Source organism: Lemur catta, chromosome 8 (assembly GCF_020740605.2).
Source record: "Lemur catta isolate mLemCat1 chromosome 8, mLemCat1.pri, whole genome shotgun sequence".
NCBI classification, from domain to species: Eukaryota; Metazoa; Chordata; class Mammalia; order Primates; family Lemuridae; genus Lemur; species Lemur catta.
This window is the reverse complement of record NC_059135.1, coordinates 21,855,571-21,871,516: the sequence shown is the minus strand read 5'-3', so window position 1 is coordinate 21,871,516 and position 15,946 is coordinate 21,855,571.

Genomic DNA, 15,946 nt, shown 5'->3' with positions numbered 1-15,946 from the left:
TGTCTCAAAAAAAAAAAAAAAAAAGAGCAATGTGCTTCCTGACCTGTTTCCATTCCTATCTCTTGCCTATACCTGCACATCGCTGGAAGTTATTTTCACTCTTCTCTCCTAAATCCCCATGAAATAGATTTAAGTTTCATGAGCAGATAGCAAGTGTAGGTTAATATTTCCTTGTTATATTGTGCCTCTTAAAATAAAGAAATAGCTTCTTTACTTATCCATTTCAAAATCCCAGTGTGAATATTTCATTTTAATGTCTCCAAATTTCACTGAATAAAAAAGGCTTTAGTATTCTTCCCAAGATTCTAAATCTATTTTTACCATGTAGCTACTACCTTTTATATCATTGTATATATTTTAAATGGTTATTGTATTTGTCAAACAGTACACTAGGTACTGACAAACCCCATGTGTTTCATATTTGTCTCATGAAGGTCCTTCCTATAAATATGTTTTTCTCTCTAAACCTTCTTTAATTTTCCCTATAAAAATGTTTCTTTTATTACCACATTGGACCATGATGATAATATAAATAATCCACCATGTAGGTGGCACTAACTGAACCATTTCTTTTGGGGCACAGAGAAAGTAGGACAGTGACTAGAATAATTTATCTCTTGTTCTGAAGTCCACAATCCATAATGCCAAACTGCAAAGTGAATCAGAGGTCCCAATGTTCAGAAGTTCTGGAGTTTTGCTGAACATGGGACATGGAATGAGATTAGTCAACAATTACAAACGGAGTCTACCAGGAGCCCAGAGAGGCAGTAATATTCAATAAGTGTATATTAAGTACTTTTATGAGTATAACTGCGTATTCTTGGTGCGGTAAGGGAAACATTAAGAAATATAACATATCCTCTATTCCCAAAATAGGTTATAATCCTGTAGTAGGATAAACAAGTGACTAAAGATAGACAGTGGTAAATACCATAAGGAAGAAACCAGTAATTTAATTAAGGGTTCAAAGGAGAGGGTGAGTGCATCCATTGAAGGCAAAAAGAGCAGGATTAATCGACAGCATTGACCTGGGATGATATTGGCTCCACACTTAACCCTGATCAGACAATTTTACATGAAGGATAAAAATCAGGAATTTTAAGTGGAATGTCCCTTAACAATGTTGGAAATTTGTCTTTAAAAATAAACATGTAGTCAAACAAATATAGTCCAAATTTGGCACACTATCAATGTGCCCTATCTAGGACACAGCAGCAGCATTATATCAGGAAATACCATAACAAGCAGCACAGGTTTGGGATCAGACTGTGGAAAGTTTGCCACATTTAGGATATCCTTAATAGAATAGGAAATGGTGACAATTGAGGGGTTGTTAACAGAGGCATGAAATGAAATGACTAAAACCGTGCTTAAGAAAGTTGAATTTAGCAGTGCTATGTAGATTGGATTGGAAGGCTGAATTGAAAGGAAAGAAGTCAATTTGGAGGCTGTTGCAATAAGCCAACAGGGACGTGACCCAGGGTGGCAGAAGCAACAAGGGAGAGAAGGGAAAGGGATGGTGGCTGGAATGTAGAATACATGCAAAGTTCCTAACATGCTATTCCTGTTAACCCTTCCTTCCTAACATAATGCAATTTCATGGGAAAATTCATGTTTGAAAGGCAGTCTAGACTCTGGAGTTTACATAATACAAATCTGGAGCTTCATTGTCCAAATTCTAATCTTGGCCCTCCCTCCTACTAAATGTGTAACTTTTGGAAATTAACCAAACCTCTCTATATCTCCATTTCTTACCTGAAAATGGGGCTAGCATCCTCCTTATAGGATTGTTAAGATTAAATGGCCATATATATACATATATTAAACTATTCCCTGACACAAAGTAGTCATTATGATCTGTGTTCAACTATTTAAAACAATGCTAACCACTGGCGTAGATAATGACTTTTTATCTATATCTCCCCACTGACTTCATTTACCAATTCTATTCACTTCCCTCTTCAAAATTGTCCTAACAAAAAGTAAGACTTCAAAGTACACACTGCCACGTGTTTGTAATATATGAGAGACACAGTTTCGGAGAAGAGAGACTTTCCATCAACCCTTTGTGAGAATTACTTTTTTCATTGCCCTTGTAACTACTTGTTTGTAGCTAACTTTTAGCCATCCTATAGGCAAAGAGAAATACGGATATATTCTTTCTCTATTAAAAATATATACACACACATTATAAATATACTATAGAAAAATATGGCTACTGCTATAAATTTTAAGTTTTTTTTTTTCATTTCATTGATTCCATAGTACCAGAGTGTGTATTAGTAATCATCACTTAATAAATATTCATTATATTGAGATATATTTCTTATATTCTAAGTTCTCCCTCCCAAGATATTTGACAAAAGGGACCTGACTCAGAAATACAGGGGAGGGAGGCACAAGAAAGCTTTATGCTCTCATCCAGTTCCTTGTATTACCCTTTACATCTGAGGCATCTAACTGCCTCCTCTCTCCAGGTACCCTGAGCCCAACACTAAGGCATCCTGGTTGTTTGCTATGTAACCATCGCCTCCATGGGGATTTACAATCCAAAATTTCCAGTCAAGATAAGAAAATTTTACTTGCTTTTTCATTTAATTTAAATCTGCATTTATTTGGTGTCATCTACCTCCAAGAGAGCCAGGCAACCTGGGCAGACAAAGGAGTAAATCAGACTCATGAAGTTAGTACTGTACCATAAAGAAGACTATTAAAGAAAATTTTAAGGACAGATATTAAGTGTTACCATTGGCAGTTTTAGCCATAAAGAATTGTAGTTATAATAGGTCTTTTGAATTGAGTCAAGAGGATAAAATGGCTGCAAGAAGTAGCTTAAAGTTGATGAAATAATTAACTTGCTGCCCTCTCCACAGAGATTTTTCTTCTGATTTCCATATGAAAGTTAAGATACCTGCCAAAAATCACAACTTTTGCTTTGACATAGTTGCTGTTGAGTTGCTTGAACAGAAACCAGCCAACCAACCAAACAACAGGTTCAGTTGCTTACTTAGCCACTCCTGGTTCCAATAATCCTGACTCGTCCTTTGTGAAACTTGATTCATCTTGGCATTGATATCTGGAGTGTCTCTTATCTCCCAACATGCCACATGAACTTCGAAGGTTCTGTCTTTATACTGAATCAGACACTTTCTTCATATCCTTACTAGTTAAATTTGCTATCTTGCCTTAGAAAATCCACATTTTACAATTCTAATGTAATAACAATGATTGGTCTAGAAGAAAAATCTTCCCATTTTAATTATAGCAAAGATATTTTATTGCATAACCCATCCATTATTTTCACTGAAATTACTAGACCTGTAAAATCACAAATTTTTCAAGTAAATGGTAGCATTTTAACACCTATATTACAAGGAAATTTAAGGGTCAAAAAGTATTGCAATTATTACTTTAAAGGAGGTAGTTCCCTTTTGAATCAAATGCCAAATTTTTAGAATTGTGAAAATTTACTCAAAAAAACTTTCACAATTTATAGAAAGACAAAATTTCAAGAGATTTATAAAAAAATTATTAATCATTGACTAACATGCTCATGCAAAGCGTGTTTAGAAGTATGGGAATTCCCTATAATCAAGGAATTCACAATGGAATTGATGAGATCAAGCCATGCTATGAGAGACAAGAGCAATCAATTCAAGACAGATTATAACTTAACAACAAGGAGTTATAAAGACTCTAAATGCCATAGAAATTTGGATAAGAAGTTCTTTAGAAAGACATCATCAAGAGAATAAAACCTGAAAGATAAATAAAATTTGACAAAAGGCAGTAAGAAGAACTTTCAGGGCAAAAGGAATATAAACCAAGATGTAGAAGTAGAAATCTGATTTGCTTTTGAAAGTGAAGACATCATATCTGACAAAAAATGGAGCATGTGTTTTGGGAAATAATAGAATATAGGAATGGTAAGGGAAAATAGGATATAATAATTCCTTGAAGAATTGTAAACAGAGGAATAATGTATTGGCATATGGTGAGGCCACAGCTAAGGAGAACAGCCATGAGAAGGAGTTGCAGTCACTAATGTGGCACCCATGGGAGTGGGGAACAGACAGTGCAATGGACCATTCTCTGCAGGTGTAACTAATAAACGATCTTCATTCATCTTCAGTCAACGTGAAGGTATGTATATTCTTGCCTTCCTTCAGATCCAGTGACATAATTTTTTAGGCACTAGATGTCACTGTTCTACTTAAGCAAAATAAAATCTAGTCATTCTGGAGTCATAACTGCATCCACCTAATCACATCTCTCTGTACGTAGATCTGAGCCTGATTTAGTTGGTTCAGATAGATTCAAAATCAAGCACTAGGAATTTGTACCTACTGCAGTCTGACAAAAAACCAGCTCTGTAGTTTTCTCCGATACTTTCTTTCCTTTTTTTTTTTTTTTTTGAGACAGTCTCACTGTGTTGCCCGGGCTAGAGTGAGTGCCGTGGCGTCAGCCTAGCTCACAGCAACCTCAAACTCCTGGGCTTAAGCGATCCTACTCCCTCAGCCTCTCCAGTAGCAGGGACTACAGGCATGTGCCACCATGCCTGGCTGATTTTTTCTATGTATATTTTTTAGTTGGCCTGATAATTTCTTTCTATTTTTAGTAAAGACGGGGTCTCACTCTTGCTGAGGCTGGTCTCGAACTCCTGACCTCGAGCGATCCTCCTACCTCAGCCTCCCAGAGTGCTAGGATTACAGGCGTGAGCCACCGCGCCCGGCCTTCTCCAATATTTTCTAAAAGTCTTTTTTTGTAAAGGATGAGTAAAACAAAAATTTTTAGTTCTTCAGAAAAAGAAACAAAACAAAACTAGAATCACCTTTTCAGAATGTGTCCATATGCTATTCTTCTTAAACTATCAATAGAGAATGATATATAATTTTATTTTTGTCTGTCCAGTATCCCATGGTTGGCCCTTTGACAACCTACTCTGTTCTCTCTCTGCCTGGTGAGTTAGGTTTGTTCGATTCTATGATCTTTGGGATTCTGAATCTTAAGGGAGTGGTGCAAAGACATGGGACTTCTGGGGGTGTTTCTTTAGGAGCAGTAGGAATGCCATGCTGAGGCTGGCTAGACTCACTGTTCTTGCTAAGAGACTGTTGGCTGCACTTCTCGTGGCCAGTTGCTCTAGAGCCCCCGTGATTCCTGGGCATTTCCAAACCTGGCCCTCCAGCTTCTTGTTGAGTCCATGAACTTCCCACTCCAACATCACCACAATCCCAGGACACACACAAACACACACACACACACACACACACACAGAATAGCCTTATAAGAAATCTCCTTTTCCTTACAATAACCAGGGTCAGTTTCTGTTGCTTGCAACCACATAAAACAAAAACTTAAATCCACAGCCAGCAAAACCATATGAATATGTTGCTGGTATTAACTATCAGCTTTTCCTTGTCACATTCACACTTGCTGAACCTCTAGGTTGGGAGAAATACAAAGAAAAAAACTTCTCAAGAAAGAACAATTTTATGTACCTGGTCACTAAAGACCCCGATTCTGAACTCTAGCAGCCCTTTTTCCTAGAATTATCCAGACACTTAATTATCCTGACTCTTTAATATTCTAGTTTTTGGAAATCAGTCTTTGGACACCCTACTTTGTATCTCCTTGAGAGATGTAAAGGAAATGAAAGACAACAGTATTGTGTAAATTGCTGGCAATAGAGGCAGCTATCAAAGCATCCACAGAAACCGCAGGGATGAAGCCTGGAATTTTAGAAGAACTGACACAGAGGCCCTCCCAGCAGCACAGAAAATTGGCTTGGGCACAGCTTCCTGCCAGAGTCCTAGCTTTTATGATTTCTTTTTGAGAGGTAATCTGGTGTGGTAGAAAGGTCAAGAATTTTAACCATAGGCATACCAGGTTCTATCTCCCAACTCAGCTAGTTATTAGTCAGAATAACTTAGACAATTTACTAAAACTCTGATTCTCCATTTTCTTCTCTTCAAAATAATACTACTGTTCAGGGTGGTTGTGATGTAGACTCCTTGCAATTCCTTGCAAGAAGTACATAGAAACGCAACTTCATTTCTTCTTTTCTATCTCTTCCCCTGCTCTCACTCACCCCAAAGAACCTTGTCTGGAGGCCTCAGATCTAGTTACCCAAAACAGGTGACTGAAAGTGAATGGACCATGAAAAGGAAACACACATGCAGCACCCTAAAACAGTCATAGAATTGCAGTACTAACTTCAAGAGCTTGAAAGACTCTTATCGATCTCACACATTTGAGGAAAGAACTAATACAGAGAATTTTAGGGTCTTTTCCAAGTTCATGGCTAATTAATAACAAGTGCCTTATTGCATACAAATTTCCAAACAATGTTTTTATATTACTAAAAAACATGATCTGAAAACGTGATGCATTAAAAAGATATTTGCAACATAATGACCCTTTCCCAGAGCATTTGCATTTTAAAGCATTGAGGGAAGATAAATATAGAATATTATTTGGGTAGTGTTTTTTTTTGTTTGTTTGTTTTTTTAACACAGGGGACATTCCCAGCTATCCTCAAATAACATAATGCAGGTGTGTCCACCTATCTGGACAGGTGTAACTACTAGAGTCTGAAAATAGTTCAAAGACAGAAATGTCTGAAGGCTCATTTCTCTTCTACGTTGTTCCAATTTAAAAAATTAGAAAAGTCAGAAAAGTCCTTTCTCATTTGACCAACTAGAAGTAACAGCTGTTAAATTAGTGCTTTTTCTTGGCCTCATGCTCTCTCTTTCTTGTTCTCTCTCTCTTTCTATATGAATATTTCACAAAAATGTGATTATACAATGCATGTGTTTCATAGTCTTGCACACTTAGACCAGATTCAAGGCAGGCTTACTTTGAAGTGAATAATATCCAGGAAATCCACAGTATTTCATAGTTTATAAAGTACTTTCTGATATATTATCACATTTATAATCTGTAACCATAGGTCTTTGAGAGGAAGGGCAGAAGATTATATTTTTTTAAAAGGGTAGATTTATATCAATAAGCACAAATTCTTCTTTCTTACAAAGGGATCATTATGGAGAAGAAAATACTGGCACAATGCAAAGAACGATTGTTTGCACTTTATAAGAAAAAGTAAGATGCTCCTCCCAATAAATGTTGAGTTCTAAACGAAAAAAATATGTATGGTATATGTCAGATAAAAGATTACAAGTATCAAAACAAAATTTATAATGCCATGCAGTTCTGATGTCTCACTATGCTGCAAAAATGTGATATTAAATTTCTAAAGTAATTTTAATATTCTCAAGAAGGTAAAGTAATTTTAAATCTTCCATGTATATTAATTTAAAAATATAGGGAGTAAAAAAATAAAAAGTGAGAGTCAAAGATAAAATAGTGGTAAAATAATGTGTCTGTAAGATCATAGGAGTGGGCACCTCATCAGTTTTGCCTTATTTGTAAATCATTTTTTTAAAAAATGTGTATATTCTCCATAAGGCTAGGAACCATGTCTGTCTTGTATACTGCTGTATCTCTCCTGCAATAAAGGAACTGCTCAATAAATATCTGTTTAATGAATATATTCAGCTCTTCATATTCTCACCAAATAAGAAAAATAGAAGTAACTCAAACAGTCCATATTCCAAAAAAAATCTTTATGACTTTGATATTAATTTTCATTTATTTTAATTATGCATCAATGAATGCATATACAATTACAATATTTATTGAAAACTCTACTTTCTGTAACACATTTTGGTGTGTGCAAAGGAAAAACAGATACTGTTCCTGCCTTAAAAGAGAAGATTCTTCAATTAAGAAATGTGTCTGACATGCTGAGAAATACACATTTGGAGGTTAATAATAAAGCTATTTAGAGAAGACTCAGCTTATAACATTTAGCAGGAAAATTTCTCATTTTGCTTCCCATTAATGGACCCTTCTCTGATCTTAACTTCATGTTGGGATTTCATGACTGTGCTTTCAGGTTCCTTAATGTATAATAGCTTTGAATTTATGTTAAAGAGATAAATCCAGGACTTCAAGAGAATCTGGTTGAACTAGGTATGCTAAATGGGCATTTTAAGTCTATGATGAAGCAAAAGTGGATAAAACACTGGATGCAATGGGGTGGAGATACCCAAGAGTGTGGGAAGTACAAAGAGAGAAGATCAAAGGTTATAAAATCCAAGCTTACCTGATAATTTACCTATGATTTTCCGTGCTACTAAGTGTGGGTTGGCTGACCATGAAGTGAGATAAACTACTCAAGTTTCTTATACGGTGCCTAACAGGAAAAATCTTAAGAAGATATTTGTTGTATTTCTGTGTTATATCATATAAACTTGTTGAAACAATTTTTAAAGTCTATGGCCAGAAATCATTTTGAAAGGATCTTTAAGTCTATACTGTTTCTCTCATTTCACCAAATAAAATTTCTTCTGTTTTATGTGTCCTCACTGTCTATTATACCATTGGAGAACAAACAGTATCTAGCCTTTTTTGATGAATGGTATAGGGCCTAACAGCCACATAAAAAAATCATTTATTAATTGCTGCAGATAGCAAACTCAGTATGGATTTTCAGGTATAGCAGTTTGCTCTAACTCTGCCCACAAGGAAGATAAAGCCTTGGAGGGAAGTTGATGGAACATTTGCAGAAAAAAAAGATCAATGTTAGCAATGTTATGGCATTGCCCAGCACACAGGTGGCAGAAAGGTCATATGGATTCTCAGTCAAGACAAAATATTATAAAACTTTCCTAAAAGGGCAAGGCCAATACTTATTTTAAAAATTAAATATAAGGTAACGCTGAAGACTTTTATATGTTCTGCCAGTGGGTGTATTTGTGTGTCTCTCTAAAGATGAATATAGCTTAATAATTGGTTCTATTTTCTCAAAAGCCTTGTTTAAGCTGTTTTGTTCTCATTTTGTTTGAGGTAGTAGACAGACTCTCTTAAAGTCCAATTTCCTGTCCATGTTCGTAAAAACCCTTGATATTTGTCTATGATCTATTTATTGCAAAGGATAGGAATTTATTACTATACTTTCCATGCATAAAACTAAAATTATTAGAAAAGGATTGAGTTAAAAATAGGCCAAAAAATCTGTTGGGAAATATTTGGCTTTAAATGTATAAAGGATAAAGAACATAATTCTGACATTTTTCTCATGCACAAGCTATAATTTAGAATTAATATTTAAAAGTTTCTAATGAAAAATAAAAATACAATGATTAATCATCTATATTGATTGTGGCGAGGGGAAGGAATAAAAATGTGTATACTTCTTTTTGGCATTACATCATATACATTTTCTCATGTAGGGTTGTAGCCTTTAGTTCCTCAATCATTCTTCCATCTCCAAGTTTCAATCAATGCTATCAAACCCAGCAATACTCATCTTCTGTGATGGGTTTATTGTACTGACTTTTCACGTGGCCCCGATTGCTTCGGCCCACCACTGGAATTACAGATATTCTGCAAATGGGTGAAGATACTTGGTTACAAGCAAATCCCACCTCAAAGCCCAGAAAAGAATGGTCAGGAATACAGCAGGAGAGGACATAATGACAAACAAACAAACAAACAAACAACAAAAAGAAAAAAACAAAAAATAACAACAAAAAAACAAACCTGGGTCCTTGAGAATTACACCCACTACATTTTTTTTATAGGACTCTATTCTTCCTACCCTATGTGAAGTTCTTTATATAACTATATATAAATCCATCCGCATTGGCAAATCCCTGAAAGAGCAGGTAAGATCATCTGGAAGGATAGTGTCGAAAAAGCAAAATTTATTTTAAATCAGTGAGACAGACTTGATATTTACTTCTTTCAAAACATGAAATGGAAGTGAAGCTTCAAGATTTTAAAACAAATTGTGAAATATATTTAGACAACTGTTCGAAGTAGAATGAAAGAAGAAACAACCAGTTGGCATTTCCTGCCTGTAATCTTACTGCTTAATTTACACAGGCACTAGAATACTAAACTATTGCATAAAGTTGGACTACAAAATTATTCAATATGTGTACCTGCATGGATGGTTTCATGTTTCTTAAATATGTTGAACACATCAAACATTCAAACAAGTCCAGGAAATCTTAGAGTTCAAATACTATATGGGGATTTTTTGTCATAAACAAATATTATTTATGAACAGCTGGTGAATGGGTTATTATGAATCATGGCAAAAGAAATACATAGAAGGAATAAGCACTGCCATCCTTTTTCCAGAAAAATCTAAGGAGCATACTCCACTATTTGAACACATGAGTTAATTTATTTTTTTAAAAAAAATTCATTTATTCTTTGTCAGAGTTTGAAGAATAAGCAGAAAGTTTCTTCAGCACTTTAAGTAGTTCTTATTAAGATTATATTAATAATATGTACCATTTAGTGAATACCTAAGTTTTAGAAAGTGCCAATCACTTTTTATATATTTATCTTGTTGTTATCTTGTTAATTCTTACCTTACCACCCTTTAACTAAGTTTACGATGAAATGCTTAATCTAGTTTTCAATTTTCAGTTAGAAGGTCATGAACCAAGAGAAAAAAAAAATACTTGATAATAGTGCTGTACCAATCACTAACTAGTGTCATTTCAGACATGCCCGTGTAGCTACTCTATACCACAGGGGAATGATAAAACCAGGCTATTGCAAACCACTTAATGCTTTGTGGTAGATCAATCCCAAAGTAACAAGGATCTTAGAGATCATCATCAGATGCTTTCATTTCGCAGATTGGGAAACTAAATCCCAAAGAGTGAGTTTGATTTGCCCAAGTTAGACAGTGAGTCAATGGGGTAAAAAAGATTAAGCATTACAGTTAATGAATTAATTCTGAAACACAGACTATTTTCAATGTTAAATTTTTTCTCTAAGGCTAAGAATTATTCAATTTCTTTCAAAAAATAGTTTATATCTTCAGAAATTATATTTTACTTGGTTGATGCTTGCTTATTATATGTGTGTTTTATGTGTCACTAAAGATCAGACATGTCAACAAAAGATCAGAAGAGTCACATATTAGAAAAGATTCTCATTTTAGTTGTACTGACACTGTTAGTTCAAATCTATTTAAATTCTCCTTGAAATCTACATGCATCAGTCTATATACCAGAGACAAATGATGTGCTCTTTCTAGCCTACACAGCAATGAGTTCAACAGCCGTAAAGGAATTGAAAGTGAAGTATGGTTTATTTCCTTTATAGCCAAATGGATAATTTTAAGGCTTATTAAAATGATAATTTCAGTTTAAATGGCTGAATGAGGATGATGGCAGTTTCCCCAGCTGGTTTCTTTCAGTGTCATATTTGTTACCGCAAAAGTGTTATTAATTATTTGCTGAAGTTTTCATCAAGATAATGATAGTCAAGAAATAACAATTTTTTCAGGGAATACAAGCAAGCTATGAATTTGGCCAAATGATTAAAATAAAATCAAGAAAATAGAGTAATATTTATTTATATTATAAATAATTTAAATGGAAGTTATATGACTGATAATCTAAAAAACTTTTTTGTTATTCTCTCACCAATGAAACAATTAAAATATAAACATCAAATTATTATTGCAACTACTTCTTTAATCTTGGAAGCGAATATGGATATTGAGCTTGAGATTTTTCCTCAATATAATTAAATGATGCTATTGGTAATATGATGGTAAGCTCTAGTGTTGAATTACCTAAAATAGTCCCCAGGTCCCACTAGTTACTCACTATGCAACTTTAGGTAAGTTACCTGAACTGCTCATGCATCAGTTTCAATGTAATAACATCAAGTATTTCATTAATTTGGAGTGTGGATTAAATGCAAAGCACTCAGAATGGTGACTGGCACATAGTAAGCACTCATTCCATAAATGCTGGCTGTAATTATTATTATTAGAATATATTCATTGGTACCTACACTAATATATGCAAGCCTTGTACAAATGATTTTACATAGATTATAATAATGAGTGATCCACAGCCTAATGATGTTTGCTTTTAATGCAATTAACACTCAATAAACAAATAAAACCTTTAATAAGTCAAAATCAGTAAATAAATCAATTTGACTAATTTGTGACTAAGTTTGTGTTAATGACAAGGAGGAAGTTTTTTCTTTTGAACTGGACAGAAGTCCCCAAAACATATGATCCTGATTGCTTGTCTTGTCCTTAAAGTAAACTACGGTGCCAACTAGAATGAGATTTTTGTTCCCTTCCCCTAGACTAGATAACCAGTGGCAGCTCTCTTCTGGGTGAAATGATATCTCTGCAGATCTGCTTACTTATTCAAGTGTTAAGAGAACACTTAAAAATAGGTTTTAATCTCACATTTAACCTTTCTAGTAACAGGGCTTTTTTTTCCATTTACTTAATAAAATCATAATTCATTGCTGTCCAAAGGTGCTGTGGTTAGCAGAGAGAAAAAGACTGGGTTTGATGCCTGCAAAGAGCCATCAATAGTTTGAAAAACCTTAAAATCCAAACAATGAATAAGAGTAAAGCTTATTTGCAACAACTCTGAGAAAATATTGAATTCACACTAATTGGTAAGAAAATACTAAAACACTTTCCCGTGTTAGTGACAGGAAAGAGAGGAAAATGGACAACTAAGGTTTTCAGCCTGAACTTTTAGCCTTCTTTGTTATGAACACAGTCCTTGGTATATAAATCCACTGAAAAACTACCCATTCAAGTTTGAATTTTATGACTCAATAGTCAAGTTGATGACTAATAGAAAATTACTCAATAAACTTGAATTTTATAATTAAACCAGTTAAGTTTACATACACAAAAGACTGATAAATTTACTCCAAGGTGTTTTAAAAAACTTGGAGGAGATCATCATAAAAACACATGCAGGGCCTGGGATCAGAGGCTCATGCCTGTAATCCCAACACTTTGGGAGGCTGAGGTAGGAGGATTGCTTGAAGCCAGGAGTTCAAGACCAGCCTGGGCAACACAGCAAGACACCATCTCTAAAAAGTAAAAATAAAAAATTAGCTAGGTGTGGTGGCATGTGCCTGTAGTCCTAGCTGCTCAGGAGAGTGAGGCAGGAAGATTGCTTGAGCCTGGGAGTTAGAGGTTGCAGTGAGCTGTGATTCTCCTACTGCACTTCAGTATGGGTGACAGAGCGAGACCCTGTTTCAAATAAAAGAAAAGAAAACAAAAACCTATTCAGGAATAATATTTAACTCTTATTTTCCCCCTCAGTTTATCTTCCACTCAGCCTTGAAAGGAGGTACAGGAATGGCACAGTACAGTTAATATAATATTTAAATAACAAAATATCATGTCAGCTCCCTTCCCCATACTCTCTCTCTTCCAGAATGGACATGTTACCTTAATATTACACTTAGGAAAGGAAGGAGAGATTAATGCACTGATCTAATGAGTCATTTACTATAAAGGAAAAACATAAATGAGGTTTATTCTATGATTATATCATTTTATTATTTATAATAAAATATATTATTTAATTAGTATATTAAATTTCAAGAGTATATATAATGTGGGTCATTAGACCAGTGACAGATAAGGATTAAAAACAAAGTTCTGGAAGACTCAGATAAGAAAGAAAGCACCTTGAAGGCTATAGCCATGCTTTATACTGCTGTAGTCCTGTAAGTTCTGCTCAAGTGATCCTCCTGCCTCGGTCTCTTGAATAGCTAGGACTACAGACACAAGCCACCATGCCTGGCTAATTTTTTATTTTTAATTTAGAGACGGGGTCTTGCTATATTGTCCAGCTGGTCTTGAACTCCTGGCCTCAAACACAGGATAGCATACATAATACGAGATTAGAAGGTATTTATTGGTAGATTAAATAAGAGATGAATTAATTGAATTTTAAATAATAGCTATATTACAGACTTGACTTCAAGGCCAGATGTGCTCAGAGAGACTAGTAAATCACAAATCTAGAAAACACCTGAAGTCCAGTTTTATTAACATAGATATCTTTTTTGTTAGTCATAGCAATTCTTTTCACAGCATAGCTTACAAAGAGTATTATGTTAATCACAGTCCTAGAAGAAAATACATATTAAAACTTGCTAATTTAAGAGAGCTTAATGAAAAAGACTAAGTATGAAGGTGTGGACAAGGTTTACCGAAGAGATTCTGCAAGAAACAGTGCAGCTCCCCACCGTTAGCAATATTGAAGAGCTGTTATGACCCCTGGACCTGAGAGATCTGAGTAGTTACCGAAACCTAGAGAGAATAATTCTAGGGAGAGGGCTACCTGACAGGAGCTGTGGCAAATTACCTGGAGGAATAAATGCCCTGAATTTTCTCACACAATCCCCTCTCCTACCACCAGTGGCTCCCATTGGCTAAATCCAACTGGAAGCCAAGGGCAAAAAAACTCACTGATGTGGTCTACAGAGGTCCACTTTCCATGGCAAAAAACAGGGAGTAGACAATGAAAGGTCAACTGAATAGGCAAGTGAAAAACATTCAGCACAGATAAGAGTCACTTGTTCCACTAAAGATGGTGAGAAACTGTGTTACAGCAACTCCTAGATCTTTGAGAAAAGCCAAGTAAAATAATGTTTCCTTGGCATATGCAAATGACCATTGACTTCAGTGGGAATTGTATATGTGGAGTTCCTAGAAAACTTTTATATACACATAGCTTACATCAAATTGTTTTTTACAATGATGACAAAAAGAATATAGAAATAGGTCAAAAATAATCAATTAGAAGCCAAATGAATGAACCTTTAAAAACATTTTATACTGGAAATAGATTGTGAAAACCTCCTTCCATGAATTTCTTACCACTTTGCATTTTTATAAAACCTCATTTCCCATTACTATCATATGAATATTTTAGGGCTAATTTCACAATTTTAGTTCCACTAATATGTTGCTTATAATGCTTTACATTAGCAGAATCCACTTTTGTGAAGTACATTAACCCATTTTAATTTTACTTTGTATGCTATAAAACCTTTTTATGTCTTCATAATCATCAGAATTTTATCTATTTGTCAACCTGTTAAGTATCACTTAACTTGTTGATAGTTCTAATTACTCTTCAAAGCAGTTTATTCCATTCATTTTATCACTGCAGAATCCTCATTTTTAAAAGTATGTTGATAAAAAAATATAGTGAGTGCACGTATACTTAAAAATAAAACTGTTTAAATTGTTTTTGGTAACTCATAATTTTCTCCATCTATGGTCTGTATTGCAGGGGCTAAAAGATTGGAACTGAATTTCCAAGAAACCCTACCATTGGAATCCAGCAATGAGAGATTCTTGCATGGTACTTGGAGGGAAAACAGAAGTAAAAGTGATATTATTGGTACTTGAAAGAGATGGCGATTTTGGCAGATGACAGGTTTTCTAGAAGTATTTTCTAGGAACTTATCTACCTTGGCACTGGAGGCAGCCTTGGGCATCATTGGTGTTTCCAGTGTGGTTCCTGCAACTCGGGACTCCTTGAAAACTAGAAATGAACCCAAGATTTAGAAGTGGACTTTCTTACTTTATCCCTGCTCTTCCTATGGACTTATGAGCATCTAAATTGCTGTATTAAATGCTGTCCTATAAATATACTTTCCTACTTGAACACTTCAAGTTGTTTCTGTTTTCCTGACCTGAGCCAATACAAAATTTGGTTTAAAAAGGGCAGGAGGGGGTATTGTCAAACAAAAATCTTAAATACCTGACATTGCTTAATGGTTAGGTGATGGGATGCGATGAAATTGTTATAAGAGAGGCTGCAAACGTGAATGTGCAATAGCAAAGCCTTTGGTGAAACTGTCACATATGAAAACATGGAAGGGATACCTACTGAGCATCACCATAGAGTAGAACATGAGTCTCAGAGAGAAATAGTATGCAAAAAAAGTTAACACAGCAGGGCTGAGACTTCTATCCTTAGCAATTTGTGCCTGCAATGCTAGCCCTTGGCTGCTTTCTGGGTGGGTTCTCATCATTCCCTGATAACAGTGGTTCACTGTG